The sequence below is a fragment of the Hylobates moloch genome, unplaced genomic scaffold, assembly GCF_009828535.3.
Source record: "Hylobates moloch isolate HMO894 unplaced genomic scaffold, HMol_V3 SCAFFOLD_1, whole genome shotgun sequence".
In the NCBI taxonomy this organism is placed as follows: domain Eukaryota; kingdom Metazoa; phylum Chordata; class Mammalia; order Primates; family Hylobatidae; genus Hylobates; species Hylobates moloch.
In genome coordinates, this window is record NW_026652276.1 from 49520721 (window position 1) to 49536723 (window position 16003).

The 16003-nt window shown below is 32.0% G+C and overlaps 1 long non-coding RNA gene across 1 annotated transcript in view; it reads right to left on the reverse strand.

Annotated features, from left to right (window-relative positions):
• Positions 1-6417, reverse strand: part of LOC116809497 (uncharacterized) — a 108277-nt gene extending 101860 nt beyond the window's left edge. Inside the window, exons 1-2 of the long non-coding RNA XR_004369863.1 lie at positions 6234-6417; positions 5393-5476 (exon numbers count right to left, since the gene is read on the reverse strand). This is a non-coding gene — a long non-coding RNA (uncharacterized LOC116809497). The remainder of the gene's footprint in view (positions 1-5392; positions 5477-6233) is intronic.
• Between the last annotated feature and the right edge of the window lie 9586 nt (positions 6418-16003).

The following is a 16003-nucleotide window of genomic DNA, read 5'->3' on the forward strand; positions in this document are numbered from 1 at the left end:
ATGTTATTTTCCAAGTGGAGAAGAAATGTATGAACTACCTTGAGCTCCTAATCCTGGTGCAGCTGGAAAGTATTAGTGGGAGTCATAGATCTTGATAATCATGAGAAGCCATAGTTGCTTCTACGCAGTGAGGGCAAAAAGAAATATGTCTGGAACCCAGTAGATTCACTGGGATACGTCTTGGTGCTTTTGTATCCAGTGATAATAAAAAATGTTAACTGCATAGAACACATGTCCAGAAGCTCAAAGTAACTTAGGAATAATAACCCCGAAATCCAAGGTCTGGATCACCCCATTCAGCAAGACTCAAAATTATAGCTGAAGGTGGCCAGCTGTAACTTCATTGGATAACATCATATAAAGTTGTCTGTGTGCTGTTTGTTTAAGGATGCAGCAGTTAACAATAATACTTAAAGATTGAGTTTTTATGCTTCTTCTCAGGGAAGAATCGAAGGTGAGGATTGAATGTCGTAGTACAGTGTGAGCAGATCTGACCTGCACTATGAATGGATTGTACCAAATTCAGATTATGCATTACCCATCTCTGCACACTTGCTTTGCTTTCTAAATTGGGTGGCACTCAGTGGCTGGTAATATTCCCATCCTGTGTCCACTCTCATCTCAACAGACTGAAAACCTTGCTGGATATGCCCTATGGGTGCCTCACTTTCAATCTACATTGGAAGTCCTTCCTTTTCTTTCCCTGGGTTCCTGATTACTGCTGAAGTATAAGATGCTGCAGTAATTAATGCTCTCTGGGGTGAACACTGAATGCATGAGACAAGCTGTTTAGATATTTTTTTTCTCCCTGATTCTCCCAAGGTAAACAGTCAGAGAAGCAACCCCTTTGAAGATGGCTCACTAGACAGAGCAATTGTCTCAAAGTTCTGACCTGTTTAACAATGCCACTCCTTATATTTGTTTTCCCTCCTTCCCCTACTAACTTCTCATCCTCTTCCCAACCTCAAGAATTTATTGAGTTGCACAATCAATAAAATAGTTACTGTAAAAATTTTGCCTAGGGTTTGTGTTTTAGGGCAACAGTCCCCAACCTTTTTGTCACAAGGAACCCGTTTTACGGAAAATGATTTTTCCATGGACAGGGCAGGCGGATGGTTTCAGGATGAAACTGTTCCACCTCAGATCATCAGGCATTAGATTCTCATAAGGAACGTGTAACTTAGATCTCTCACATGCACAGTTCACAGTAGGGTTCACACTCATGAAGATCTGATGTCACCGCTGATCTGACAGGAGGTGGAACTCAGGTGGTAATTCTTGCTCACCTGCCGTTCACCTCCTGCTGTGTGGCCTCGTTCCTAACAGGCCACGGACCAGAACCACTAGGTGGCCTGGGATTTGGTGACCCCTGTTTTAGGGAATGCTAAGACAACAGGTAAAAAAAAAAAAAAAACAGTTGCCCATATTCAGCATCACCTATGGGGACCCTGTGATATTACTATGAGAAAATTAGAAGATACAAATGTACTGAAAAAAATAGTATCTCTTTCCAAAGTTTTAAGCAGACTGTGCCTGAAAGCCCTGATTTAACACATATATCTTCAGAAAATTCATTTATATATCACTCTGTGCAACATGACTTTTCAAATAAAAATCATTGTTCTAAATTAAATATATTCATTTTTGCTTCGAAGTTTTCTTGTTCACATATGAAAATTGAAGATATTGCTGTTAATGTGTTGGTTCTCCTAGCAAAAAAAAATTTCTCAACCAGTTAAGTAATTTCAGTTTATTACTTACTTGCTTTATTAATTGTGTGTATCAATAAATGTTAACAAATAAAGCTCATGGAAGTTTATTCTGTAAAAGGTGAGACATTTAATATGATTGTGAACGCTATTGAAAATTCAGTTTAAAAGTTTAACACAAAATTATTTCTCTTTATGTTAATAATTCAAATGAAATTTTTGGTGTAGCATTCACTGTGGTAATAAAACTATAAAAACTAAATTACTAGGTTAAGAAATGTTGGCCGGGCATGGTGGCTCACACCTGTAATTTCAGCACTTTGGGAGGCCAAGGCAGGTGGATATGAGGCCAGGTGTTCGAGACTAAGCCTGGCCACCATGGTGAAACCCCATCTCTACTAAAAAATACAAAAAATTAGCTGGGCGTGGTGGTGGGCACCTGTAATCCCAGTTACTTGTGAAGCTGAGGCAGGTGGGAGGTGGAGGTTGCATTGAGCCGAGATTGCACCATTGTGCTCCAGCCTGGGAGACAGGGCAAGACTCCATCTCAAAAAAAAAAAAAAAAAAAAAGAGAAAGAAAGAAATCTTAATTGGTTCTGCTATACATGTAACTCAAAATTGCAACCCAAATGTCCAACAACAATGATAGACTGGATTAAGAAAATGTGGCACATATACACCATGGAATACTATGCAGCCATAAAAAATGATGAGTTCATGTCCTTTCTAGGGACATGGATGAAGCTGGAAACCATCATTCTCAGCAAACTATCGCAAGGATAAAAAACCAAACATCGCATGTTCTCACTCATAGGTGGGAATTGAACAATGAGAACACATGGACACAGGAAGGGGAACATCACACACGGGGGCCTGTTGTGGGGTTGGGGCAGGAGGAGGGATAGCATTGGGAGATATACCTAATGTAAATGATGAGTTACTGGGTGCAGCACACCAACATGGCACATGTATACATATGTAACAAAACTGCACGTGGTGCACATGTACCCTAGAACTTGGAGTATAACAAAAAATATATATATACATAAAAAATGCATCCTAACCAAGAAGTTGTGAAAATGTACAAATATTTTATGTTGTATATTATACTATATATTTTGCTCACAGTCAAAATGATAAAACCAAATAATTTTTATGACAAGGCTGATATGACGTCTCTCAAAACAAAACAAAATGGCCAACTAGAATATGGTAACACAGTCTTTCTGTCTTTGTTGTCCATCATTAGCTAAAATTTTAAAGTATATGGTACTTAGAAGAACTAACTTTAAGCAACCTAAATGTAGTCTACCGATACTGCATTTTTAGCAGCCTAAGAGTAGTGCACTTACTGCATTTTTAATAGTCTTATAATTTTATTGCAGTTCTCAAAATTAATTGTATGTCTTTATTCAAAACATATAATGAATGTAGTCTCACAAAACTTACCTTAAAAATTATAAATGTAGTAAATTAAAATCAAAACTTGAAAACAGAAAAATATTAAAATTTTCTACAAACGCAAAGAAAAATTGAACAAATAAAATGAGGGTACAAAGAAGTATAATATTTAATTCTGAAATTTTGCAAAGTTGGCTTTGGAATATCTCAGTCAGTGGGAAGAATCTTTTGAAGTGACTCCAGTTTTACTTGGATAAACTTATATTCTGCACCAGAATGAAATCAAACTGAAATTGCCTATGATTTGATAGTATAAAGGTTTACAAAAGTAGTCTATAGGCCGGGCACGGTGGCTCACGCTTGTAATCCCAGCACTTTGGGAGGCCGAGGCGGGCGGATCACGAGGTCAGGAGATCGAGACCACGGTGAAACCCCGTCTCTACTAAAAATACAAAAAATTAGCCGGGCGTGGTGGCGGGCGCCTGTAGTCCCAGCTACTCGGAGAGGCTGAGGCAGGAGAATGGCGTGAACCCGGGAGGCGGAGCTTGCAGTGAGCCGAGATCGCGCCACTGCACCCTAGCCTGGGCGACAGAGCGAAACTCTGTCTCCAAAAAAAAAAAAAAAAAAAAAAAAAAAAGTAGTCTATAGAATTTTAAATAACAAAATAGAAGACAAGTTTTGACTTCCAAAATATTTGTCAAAAATTATAATTGGAGGCAAAAGCATAGCACCTGCAAAAATATATGAGCTGAAATATTTATATATTTCATATTGAAGAAAATAGTTGATAATATCATTTATTTAGCAGAAATTTCTCCAAGCTTACAAGCTATTTCATTCTCTAGAGAAAATTTATTTTCTCAATTAAAAACTTCAGAATCCACAGAGACTGAGATGAGGGTTTCAGTATTTTCAAATTTATTAACCAAAAGTTTTCATTTAAGATAATTTTTAGGCAAATTAAAAATAAATAGACAACATTAAAATATTTTGAACAAATACCACTGGCATTATATTAGAGTTGGATACTATAAAATTAATTAAAGAATCAAAAATATATTAAATACATTACTACTTATTTTAAATCTTCCAATGATAAATATAAGGAAGTTTTTTGGTGTTTCATGTACATATGCTGTTTTTAGTTTTAGAAAATTGTATTTTAGAAAATCACTTTTGAATAGTATATTTCATAGATTTAACACTATCAGAACACCAACTGTTTTTTGTCAATAGTGCCTATGTCAAAATTATACACTTTAATTATTTTAGCTTTCCCTGTCATTCTCAAAAGTATTTTTGGGGGGCATCCAATAGTATGATCATCATAATACTAGTACAGAAAGCAAACGAACACGTAAATTACACAAATAAATGTTTGATATAAATATCAAGTGGTGAGGAAAAGGAAAAGAGACTTTTGATCGAGACTATTCTAGATCAGGTGTTCACTGAAGCTATTTTGGACAAGCAAACCTTTTAGCACATATATAGAAATGATGATGGAATTGTGAATATCTATTGGAAGAGCAATCTAGGCAAAGGCAAAATATGAAAAAAAGAAATACCTCAGCCAAAACTCAGTCTAACTTATAGTAGTGAAAAGGCTAAAGAGATTGAAGGAGAGCCAGAAAGGCCTAGTGGCTGGAAATTACATGAAATTTTAGGGAGAGCGTGGACCAGATCATAGCAAGTCTTTGTAGGTTTTCAATATTTTTTTTTCTTACTTTCTATGTGTGACAGAGAATAGTGGAAGTTTTGTGGGGTGGAGTGACATCATCTGGTTTATGTTTAAAAACGTTCTTCTAGTTGCTATGTTAAGAATAGATTGTAAGGATTGGAGCTAAAGAGGAAGGAATAATTAATCAAAGAGCAGTAGGAAAAATACTAATAATTAAGAGAGAAAAGGAACTTAGCCAATTTGAACGTCCTCTACATACGAAGAACTGTGCTGGACGTTTACAAAAATTATCTACTATTGCTAATGGATATGTGTATATATTAGTTGACTTGCTTCAACAGTATACTGTAATTGAAAGTTTCAATTGCTTATAAGTTATTCAAGCATATATGAAGATAGCATACAAACATATAGTTAAAAATAGTGCAATCTGAAACTTTCACAATTACTCTTAGGAGGATTAGTGTTCAGTACTGAAATTAATGAAATGATATTATCTCAATAAGCATATGCAAATATGAATAAGTAGTTAAGCTCAACAATAGCATAAGCAAAAGATTATGATAATAAGTTCCATTATCTGAATTAATGAATGGCTCACCTCACTTGATAAGGTCACATTGAGTCCCATTGTATCTTGTAGTACAATTTTGTCATTCAGCTCTATGAATCTGCTTAACTATTTCTGTATATTTTAACAAGAAATAAAAATCACAAAGAGATAAAGGTAAGTTGCCTGTGGGAGCCTGAAAAAAAAATCAACCAGAATAACAAATTCTTCTTGGTTTAGAGTATTCCCAAATTGTGTGCTTTTTATTTCTTTTCAATGATTCACCATGCAGGTATTTAAATAGTAAAGAAGGCATTTAAATGTTTCTTTGATATAAATCCCTATTTTAATCTCTAGTTAAAGTTCCTCAAATTTCTTGTCTCATACATCTAGTGATTAACAAAATTATATACATGGTGACATACACATAAGATCTATGAGGATCTCACTTACTGAATATTCAAATGGGATTATTGTATTACTCTCTACCTCTGTGAGTTCCCTAAAATGGAAATTGTGTGCCCTGAAAATAAATTTATGTGTGATTTTGTCAGATCATCCTTGGAGATAGAACCTGGAAGCAAAACATATTACAATGCCAAATATGTTTCTCAAGAGGCCAAATAAATTAAATCTTCTTCAGGGAAAACATATAAAGGCTGGATTACAACATCCATGCTCTGCATTCAGACTGAAAGCACCAAAGTTATACAAAACTGAGTGGCCCTATCAAATCATTTCATTATTCCCTGCTAATTACACTAAAACCTCTATACCTTTCAAAGCATTTTTATTTTGTCTTCTAAACGTTAGTAGTTTAAAAATAACCATGATTTAAGCCATTATTACTATATTCTTAGCTATTATATACATAACAAAATCTCTTACTCACCCCAATTAGAGGAAGTTGCAGACACAGGTTATGGCATAGGGCAAAAAGATTGCTGCCTAACTGAAAAAAGATGCTGTCCAGGGACCTATAAATAGCTCTTTGAAAACCTCCACCTTTGCTATCATTTTCATTCAGTTTATGACTTTTAAAACTGCAGTTCCAAAACTGGGTGCCAAAGTGCCTTGGGGCACTACCATGAATTAACAGGAGCACTGAGGGATATTTTAAAGTTTCTAGGAAAACAGAGTGACATCTATTGGGCACCAGGCAAGTTACAACTGTTAACATGGGAGCTTACTACTTAATACATGAAGCTGATAGCTTTGTGCTTTGTTTTTATTTAACTTAGGTGTTTTGTGGAAAAACAAACAAACAAACAAAAAACCTGAGACACTAAAGGTGTCATGAATTCAGAGATTTTGAGAACCACTGTTTTATACATAATTTCAGTACAATGTGCAGTGAAGCCTCAAGCTTCATAGTAAAGCATGCTAAGATCAATTTTTAAAGAAAGCATATATAATTTTAAAAATTATTTGTTTCATAAATAACTGCAATTTATTACTAAAAAATGATAAAATGACTTAATGTACGTATGCCAAAAAATATAAGAAATTATAGAGATGTATCTTTATGACATCTATGTAAAGGAAAATTTTATAAAGAGATTATTAAAGATTCTGATTATAAAATTAACTTCAACACAATACAATTTAAAACTTTTATCCATCACAAGACTTAAAGTAGAAAATACACAACAAACTGATAAAGATATTTTCAGTAATATAATAATTAGTATCTAAACCATATAAAATTCTTATAAATTAATAAGAAAAGCAATCCAATAGGAAAAAATGGGGAGCAAAAATAATAAGCAAGCATTTCAACAAAAGTAAATTATAAATGGTAAAAAAAGAAACAATTCTTAAACATAGAAAATGCAAATTAAAAGCACACTGAGATTTTATTTTATGCCATTTGATGGGCAAAAATTATTGTTCGATCATACCAAACTTTGGCAGGATAAGCAACTATGTGGGCACCAATATACTCATACCAGTAGTAAAAATAGGTACAATTACTTTGAAAAATGATTTGGCATTATCTTGTAAATTCGAGCATGTGACAATCTTATAACCCAGCAATTTTTTCTTATTTTTTTTACCTTAGAATAACTCACACACATGCCTCAAAAAAGTATATAAAATGAAATTTAAAACAGCATTATTTTTGTAACAGCAAAAACAGAAATAGCAGAATATCTATAGACAAAGGAGTCAATAAACAAACTGAAATTTATATAGTCGAATGTCAGAGGTTAAAAATAAACAAATTATACATGTCCAACACATTACTGAATTTTAGAACCATAATGTTAAGTAAAAAAAGCAAAGCACAAATAATACAACTACAATATATTACTTAAAAAGCTTAAAACAAGGAACGCTATATAATATTATGCAGACATATGATAAAACAAAAATTTTAAAAGCAAAAAAAAAAACATACAAGTCGGGAAAGATGTTACAATGGGGGAGATTCAAGTGTTAATGTTTTAGTTTTTAAATTAGATGATGACTTTATGGGTGGTATTGTATTATTATTGTTATGCTTTATATTTATATATTCATTATAATAATTTTTTGCATTTTAAAATATTTATAATACATGGAAACATATGCATGTTTTCATTCAATCTTCACTAACATACTGAGAACTAATTAAATTCCATACTACTGAAAAGGAAACAAATGCTTAGAATCACTTACCCATGTCACTCATCCAATTAAAATCAAATTGAAATTAGTACCTTTCCAGTGCTCATATCACTTAGCAATGAACATCTTTTTTTCAGAAATGGCAGAACGTAAGAGAGATCTGATAACATGAGGTTTTCCCTAGACTACTTTGTGGAATTGGTTTAATGCCATAATGGACTCATACAAACATCATTTTAATTAATTTTGAACATGACCTAGAAATGTAAGTCTTTTATTTATTTATTTTTAGTGTGGCAAGTGGGAGGGGGAATGATGTTGAGTTGGTTCCATTTAGCTCCACATGTACACAGGTTCATGAGCCATTCCTTTCTGCCATCACCGGTGGACTAGGCACACAGGCTGTCTCTTTATCTCAGATACTTGCCAACAACCTGAAACTTTAAAAGTGTTAGTGGCAGTTTAGCAGAAATTAGGGGTGTCCTCATGGGATAATTTTATTATGAATATAGCAAAGTCTCAAGACGTGCCTAAGTATCATCCCTTTTGAATGGCCAGTGGAAGTTATGCTCAATGTTCATGAAAGAAGAGATGCTAAAAGAAAAGCCAATTAACTCCACTAATACTTTGGTAAAGGCACTGTGTGGTGCTTATAAAAGGAAGACTAAATGGTGTGTGTTCTCCAGCTTGACACTCATGCAATTCACAGACTAAGAGATGGGTGGTGCTTGCTAAAATTTCAGTTGGGCAGTGTCTCTGAATGTTAACTCATGTAAGGCAAGGTCCCACTGGGGTTAGCTCTCTCTTTTCACACCCTATCAGCTTCATTACTTTATTTTTCATCCTTCTTCCAAGCCCTAGGAATTCTTTCTATCATGGGTGAAGCTTTACTTTTATTCGTAATGTAGTTTCCCTTTGCCCTCAAATTTCTTCTGTGTCATTTCTTTACTGGATAATGAGCACAGAATGTTCTTAGTTGAATCATTGCAGGACAGCCAACTGATACAACAAAATACTAGACATCATTGTTTGGATTATTCCTTCACATTATGATCTAAAATTTACTCAGGTGTTTTATTTACACTTGTAAACTGCTAAATAACTGTTGTTAGCAGAACAACTGGTAAGGCACTTTTGTTGAATAACATGGGTCTTTAATGGGATTTTTCCAGGTAATTTATGTTATTGTGGGTATAAACTGCAGATATTATAAAAAATGTAATTTATCCCCAGAATGATAATAATTAATTTTCAGTTCATTTCACTTAATACTGAGATGCTATCTAAATCCAAGGTTAGAAAATACTTTGTAAGTAATAACACTAACTGTAACATTAGACATTTATAAATAAATGTCTATGTATTGTTTGATTATTTTCTTATATAATAGGGCTCGCAACGTATGATTCCATTCTTTATCCAGAAGTAATTTATATAACTGGCTTTAAATCTCCATAAAATAGTAAAACGGTATAAGGTTCAATGAATAATGCAGGTTTCAATCATAAATAGCCTTCTATTTTAGTATTTGCAGTAATGTTTAGATACTAGTAGTTATGTTCTGGTTCACAGTAATTACATTGTTTTATTCTGTTTTTGAAGTACTTCACACAGGTGATTGTTTCTGCAATTGTTTTAATATAAATTATCTTACAACTCATTTTGAAATGTAAATTAATGTTATGAATTACAATAGTATTCCATAATCATCTATGTGTGGTTTGAGCAAGAATTGCCCATACAAAACCTAATCCATGAAAAAATACAGAGGTCAGTAGCTCTCTTCAAACCTGCTACTGAGAGTCCTTTTGCTTATTCACAGTCACTAGAATATAAGATTCATAAAAGCAGGAGCTCTATGTTTTTTTTTTTTTTTTTAACCATTGTTTTTCTGAATCCTAGAAAAGTGCCCTTCACATAGTCACAAAGTCCTAGGATTTAGGATTCGTAAGCACCACATAGTCGGTGCTCTCTGTTTCTTGAATTGATGGATTTAGATTTGCTCTCAAGTTACTGGCAATCTTGTTGCTGCAAACTTATGCCTGCCTCTGCTTATGAGTAACCTTAAACCTCAAGACTCAGAATATGCTAGTGTAAGGATATAAAATTGAAATAAAAGTCTAAATAGAATCAATGAATATTCAGAAGTGTGAAAGTCATTGATATAAGGGACCAATCTCCTGTTTACTCATATAAACTTACTTTGAATAGTAGATTAAAAGTCATTAAGTACAAAAATATTGATCTAATATTCAGACATGTACAATGATGGAAAGTACAAAATAAGTCATATTTTATAATTACTTTAATTCTATTTTAGAAATATGATTCTATGTGGATTTGTTTAACCAAGTTACAAATAAATTAACACAAATTTTTAAACATGTATTTTAAGTAGCACTATCTCTTTGGTGGCACTTTTATTAATTCTGAAGGAAAAACTAATCAAACGTGAATTGATATGTTCTTTTACATCTTTGAAAAATGCATGATTAATACTAATTTTAACTCTGATTTTTAAAAAATGGCTCCAGAGATAGTAGACATTGATGTAGCCACAATAGCTCTAAGGGATGTTGACATTTCACTTGGTAAAATGTTAACATGAATTCACCTCTTCAAAAATAAAGTTATTAGTATTGAGCTATGCAATTCTAATGAGTGACTATTTAAAAAATTAAAGTTGTGTTATAGTTTAAAGAAAATTTTTGAATTAGGAGTTAAATCCACATTAGTCAAGTGTCCCCAGTGATTAATTAGAAGAAGATCTAGAAGTGCTAATTGTGCCACTAGGGAATCTTTAAAGTTGGTTCTGCACTTGCTTTGAAGATTTGTCAAAAGAAAGGACTTGGGAAATATTTGTATGTGTGATACCTAGATATATAAGTGCCACCAGTTTTCTAAATTATATTATAATAAATGTAGCACTTTTATGAGTCTATCCAAACATAATCATATTGCTCATAGAAATCTAATTTTTAAAAAGTTTAATTATTTTTCTTGTAAATTGGGCTTAAATAACAATTAATTTTTCATTAACTCTTTAAAATTCTGAGTAATGTCTAAATCAGCTTTAACGAAGTAATGACTGAAGAGCTGCTTTGTGAACAATGTTTTTCTAATTTAGCCTTTTTAGGTGGTTTGATTTCCAAAAAACATAAAACCTTAAGTTCTGAGATTCTGGATGTTAAAAATTATAGGCGCAGTTGCAAAAGCAATATTAAAAAACAGCAACAACAATATGAATGTACAAAAGATTTTATCTGTTTTCTTGGCAACAAATGAGGACCAAACTCAGAATTTCACCTGTTTAAGCTTACTGTAACTACAATCCTTCAGTGTTGTCTTGCAAAGTCCTAGGATCTGTAAGCTCCATGATTCTGTCCTCAGTAGAGTTAAAGAAAATCTTAGATGAATCTTTTTATGTTTCTGGCTATTTCAGAGAAAACCAGTTATACAAAATATTACACCATTTTTTATAGCATATATTCACTCACTTTCTAAACCAAGTCCTTCAGTTTTCCTAACTACACAACAGAGTTTTTGAAGCTAATGGTAAATGTGTAGGGAATCTAGTTGGTCTCCATTCAGGAAATTTGTATTTGTTTCCTCTTACTGTTAAAATAAATTATCACAATTTAATGATTTGAAACCAGTCATATTTATTGTTATAGGTTTAGAAGTCAGAAGTCTGGAGACTTTAGCAGATATCTATTAATTTGTCCTTTCCTTTTTCCATTTCTATAGGCCACCTATGTTTCTTGGCTCATGGGCCCATCCTCAATCTTCAAAGCTAGCAGGGTAGCATATTTTCTCTTTCCTGACCTATTACCTCCCTTTTAAAATGATCTTTGTGATTAGCTAATTTTATCATTTATTGGGAAAATCAAAGCTCATAGATAACTTGGATTGTGTGTATCTAAACGAACATTTTGCTCCAATAAATGTGTTTTGGTTGTTGTATGAAGTTTTTTTTCTTTATATGATTGTGTTGAGATATTTAGCCAAACTTTCAAAGAGCGGATAGTACTGATACACTATAAATTGTTTCCAAACATTTCTAAAATAAAACAATCCTAATATCTTTTATACAACAAGGAAAATACTGTCTCTTAAATCTGATAAAGAAAATATAAATAAGTTTAGACCAATATTATGAAAAAATATTCATGTAAAAATATTAAATATAATATCATAAAAGAGAGCATAAGATAACAAATAATACGAAATGACTAAGGACTAAGTGAAATTAAATCCAGTAATTCAAGGTGGGTTTGATATTAGAAAATGCACTAATATTATATATCAATAGTTCTGAGGGGAAAAACATGTTTATTCCCATACATGCTACAAATTCAATAAATTTTAACAATCATTTCTTAATTTTTAAGTCATCTAAAAACATAATTGAGAAATACTTTAGTGCTAAAGTCTGTATCTTAAATGCATAATGAACATTAGAGATATTTTTTGGTCAATCCAGGAAAGTCTGACTACTATTTCTGCCACAATTTAACATTTTACTAGAGGTTTGAGCAAATGCAATTAGACAGAAAAATAAAATAAACAACTTTTACACAATCCTGGTGAAAATGCAGTGGCAAAACACTTCTGGAGGACCAAACAAACCTCAAATGAACTTACCTTTTAACCCAGAAATCTCATTAAATAGAAGTCTATCATGAAGGCGCACTTTCAACAATAAACAATTTCATAAGCAGGAGGTTATTCCTTATGGTCTTGTTCACAATTACAAAATATTGGTAACAATGTCGTTGCCCATATTTGGGAAAGTAATTAAAATATAATATATTCACACAATGTAGTGCTGGGTAATATAAAACTAGAAGAAGGAAATATATATAAATGGATATAGAGTGATTTCCAGGAAATACTCTTAAATTTTTTAAAAAAGAGGAGAAATAGAGACTGCATAACATGTTATATTCTTCCATAACAAGAAAAAGAATATAATTTTGGGGGAGTTATTTTTACGAAAAAAAGTATATCTGTAAGAAACAAAAAAATAATGAAACTGATTACCTATAGAAAATGTTAGAAATGAATTGAGAAGACAGTACAATTTGTAGGATGTAGCTAAAGCAATGTTTGTATAATTTTAATTTATAAAAGTTTTAAAATATTATAGAATTAAATGCTCATATTAGATAACAAGAAATATCTCAGATTTTAAGTTCTAAATTCCAATATTATATCTTAAGAAAATAGAAAAAGAAGAACTAATGAGCCTGGAGAATTTTCAGTAATGTATTTATGTAGGTAACATTAATTAAATTAAAAAGTAATAAAATATTTTTCTTTAACAGTTTTATTCATAAAAGAGTTGTATTATTTTAAAATATCATCTTTTAAATTCATCTAAAACTTGTTTGCTTAATTAAAATGCAAGAGTTACCTTGAATATTTTCTTTCAAATTAGTTACATTGCATTTTTATCATTTTATAAATTTTCTGTTTTTCTCTACTATTTTAATACTTAAGTGCAAAAAAACAAGTAATTTTCTTAACAGTATTATCATTAATATTCGTATATATTTATGTTTAAAGATCATCTTTCAATTCAATTTATATAAATATGTATATTTGAAACATTATCATTAAAACATTTAAAATTTTTTTCTTGTGCAATATTTATCTTAAATTTTTTATTTCTGATTTTCAAATATATTTATAGACGTAAAATATTTTATCTTTTAGTTTAAAATGAAAAGGAATTCAAATAGTGAGCACATATCTGAGACTCTTGAGACTTTACCAAATCATTTTTTCTTTTCTCATAAAACCAATTTGTCTCCTATAAATGAAGCAAAATGAAGCTTATTCTTTGATGGCAAATATATGTTTGTTTCTCTATGTTCTAAATTCAGGTTTGATTTGTGTGTGTGTGTATGTGTGTATAACAGAATTATTCATTTTGTTATACAAACTCAATTTAAAGTCTTTAGTCATATTTCAGTATCCATATAACCATTAATTTCTAAAATGTTTCAGAAAAGCCTTATAATAGTCTCTCCCTGCACGATACTTTAGACATTTCAAGAATCACTTTTGTATATGTGACCAATTGAAATATTAACGTTTGGGAACAAAAGCCTCTTCTAGGGGGAAAAAAAAAAGGCTAAACTCTATTTAGAACTTACATTAGGTGTCCAGAGGAGGGAGCCAATAGGCGCATATGGGAGGTCATCTTTTTCTCCCAAACTGGAAAAAGTTTTAGGATGTTTGTACCACAGGTTGTAGAAACTTAAGCAAAACTCAGTGGCAGTGCCCCAGGGAGATAGCAGGGACTCATACAAGGAGCGTAGAATGACTTATGGAGCTATAAACCAAAGAGAAGTCTCTTTCAAGATTCTAACAACTTTGAGGGTGATTTAGAGACAGGAGAGCAATTCAGCCTGAAGGGACGATGGGGATTTCACTGATAATTAGCATGGACATCAATATGAATGAATGGTAGGGGCCATCTAGGGCCTTTCATGCAAGTTAAGCCATCAGAACTTTGCAGACCTCAAGCAGAAGCCCTAATAATAAATAGGATAAAATTTCCTGAAACATGGTGGGATAGAAAGATGGATTTAAGTTTATTTAAATGATTATACACGCCTTAATTTATGGAATGAGATTCATTTTCAAGTACCAAAACCATATATAGAGGAAGTACTTTTTAATTTTGTTTTCTTTTTAAAAATTATTTAGATTTAGTTTACCCACTGGAAACTAAAACATGGTATGGTGTTAAATTACACTCTGTTAATGGTAGATATTTAATTAAATTTCAAATTAATATGTATAATAAAAACTCACTTTCACCATTGTTTTGAATGTAATAGTAAGCATTACCCCTCGTATTGATATTTTTATTTTCTTTAAGACAAAATTTTTTTCAATATTTTGCCTGATTGTTTTTAATGGGGAACAAACTTGTATTTTGTGGTTTTTTTCCATCTGTCATTGACGTTTTGTTGAAACTCCCATGATTACAGATCAATTTGATTACTCTCAGTGACTAATTCTTGTTCATTACTTGCCCTTTCCACACTCCTTATTTATGTGGGGCATGCTGTCAGAAAATGCCAGAAGTCTACCCTTTTACAATTTCAATTCACCTTTAAACTAGTATATATATTTATAATTTTTAAGGGTATAAATTTCTTATTTAGAAACTGGAACTGCCCATTTGTAGTTCCACTTCTACATATTCTGCTCCCTTCTTATTTAAGAGCTTATTACCTTAACAGCTTCCTGAAAAAATGTAAGAGTAATGTTTTTCACCCAGCTTCTGAGAATAAAACTTTTTTATAGCAGTGTTCATGCTTCAGCCCTTTGACAGTATGTACAATGCCATTTGTTTCTTTAAAGGGATGTTATTATACAATTACTTCCCAATGAACTCTTTAAAATCAGCTTATAAAAACATCTGCACAGTATTTTCATTGAGATATTTTTGCAAAATAGGCACATTGCTATGTTTAGGTAAGCTAAATATAAGGTTTGCAAAATTGTCTCATAAGGTGAACAATAATATTCCCTTGGAAAATTTGCAGTTGTTGGAGGTGTTAGAAGTGCTCAGACTCCCCTTTTTTGATATTTTATTTATTTTTCTGGTCAGTAACTATTCAAAGGATGACAATGTTCAGTTACAGTACCAGCAGCATACTCTCTTTTGCTATGGTGCACTTTGTGAATAATTGATCTAAAACCTATATAATTTTGGAAAATGGTATTTAATCCTGTGTAATTCAGTATCCTTAAATGAAAATAGAAAACTGGGATAACAATAGTATATGTTCATTGTTTTGTATGTAGATTACATTTTTTCCAATCATTACATAAATGATTTTAGATGCTATGCACTCATGAGTTACATAATTTTACTGCATTTAGTCTGTAAAACTCTATCTTCAGAACACGACATGTTGAGCTTTCTCACTGTACTATGCCTTCAGCTTAAATATTAGCTCCTCAGAGAAATCTTTTTACCCTGTCTAAAGTAGCCACCCTTAACCAGCTTTGTGTTTGTTTTGTGTGTGT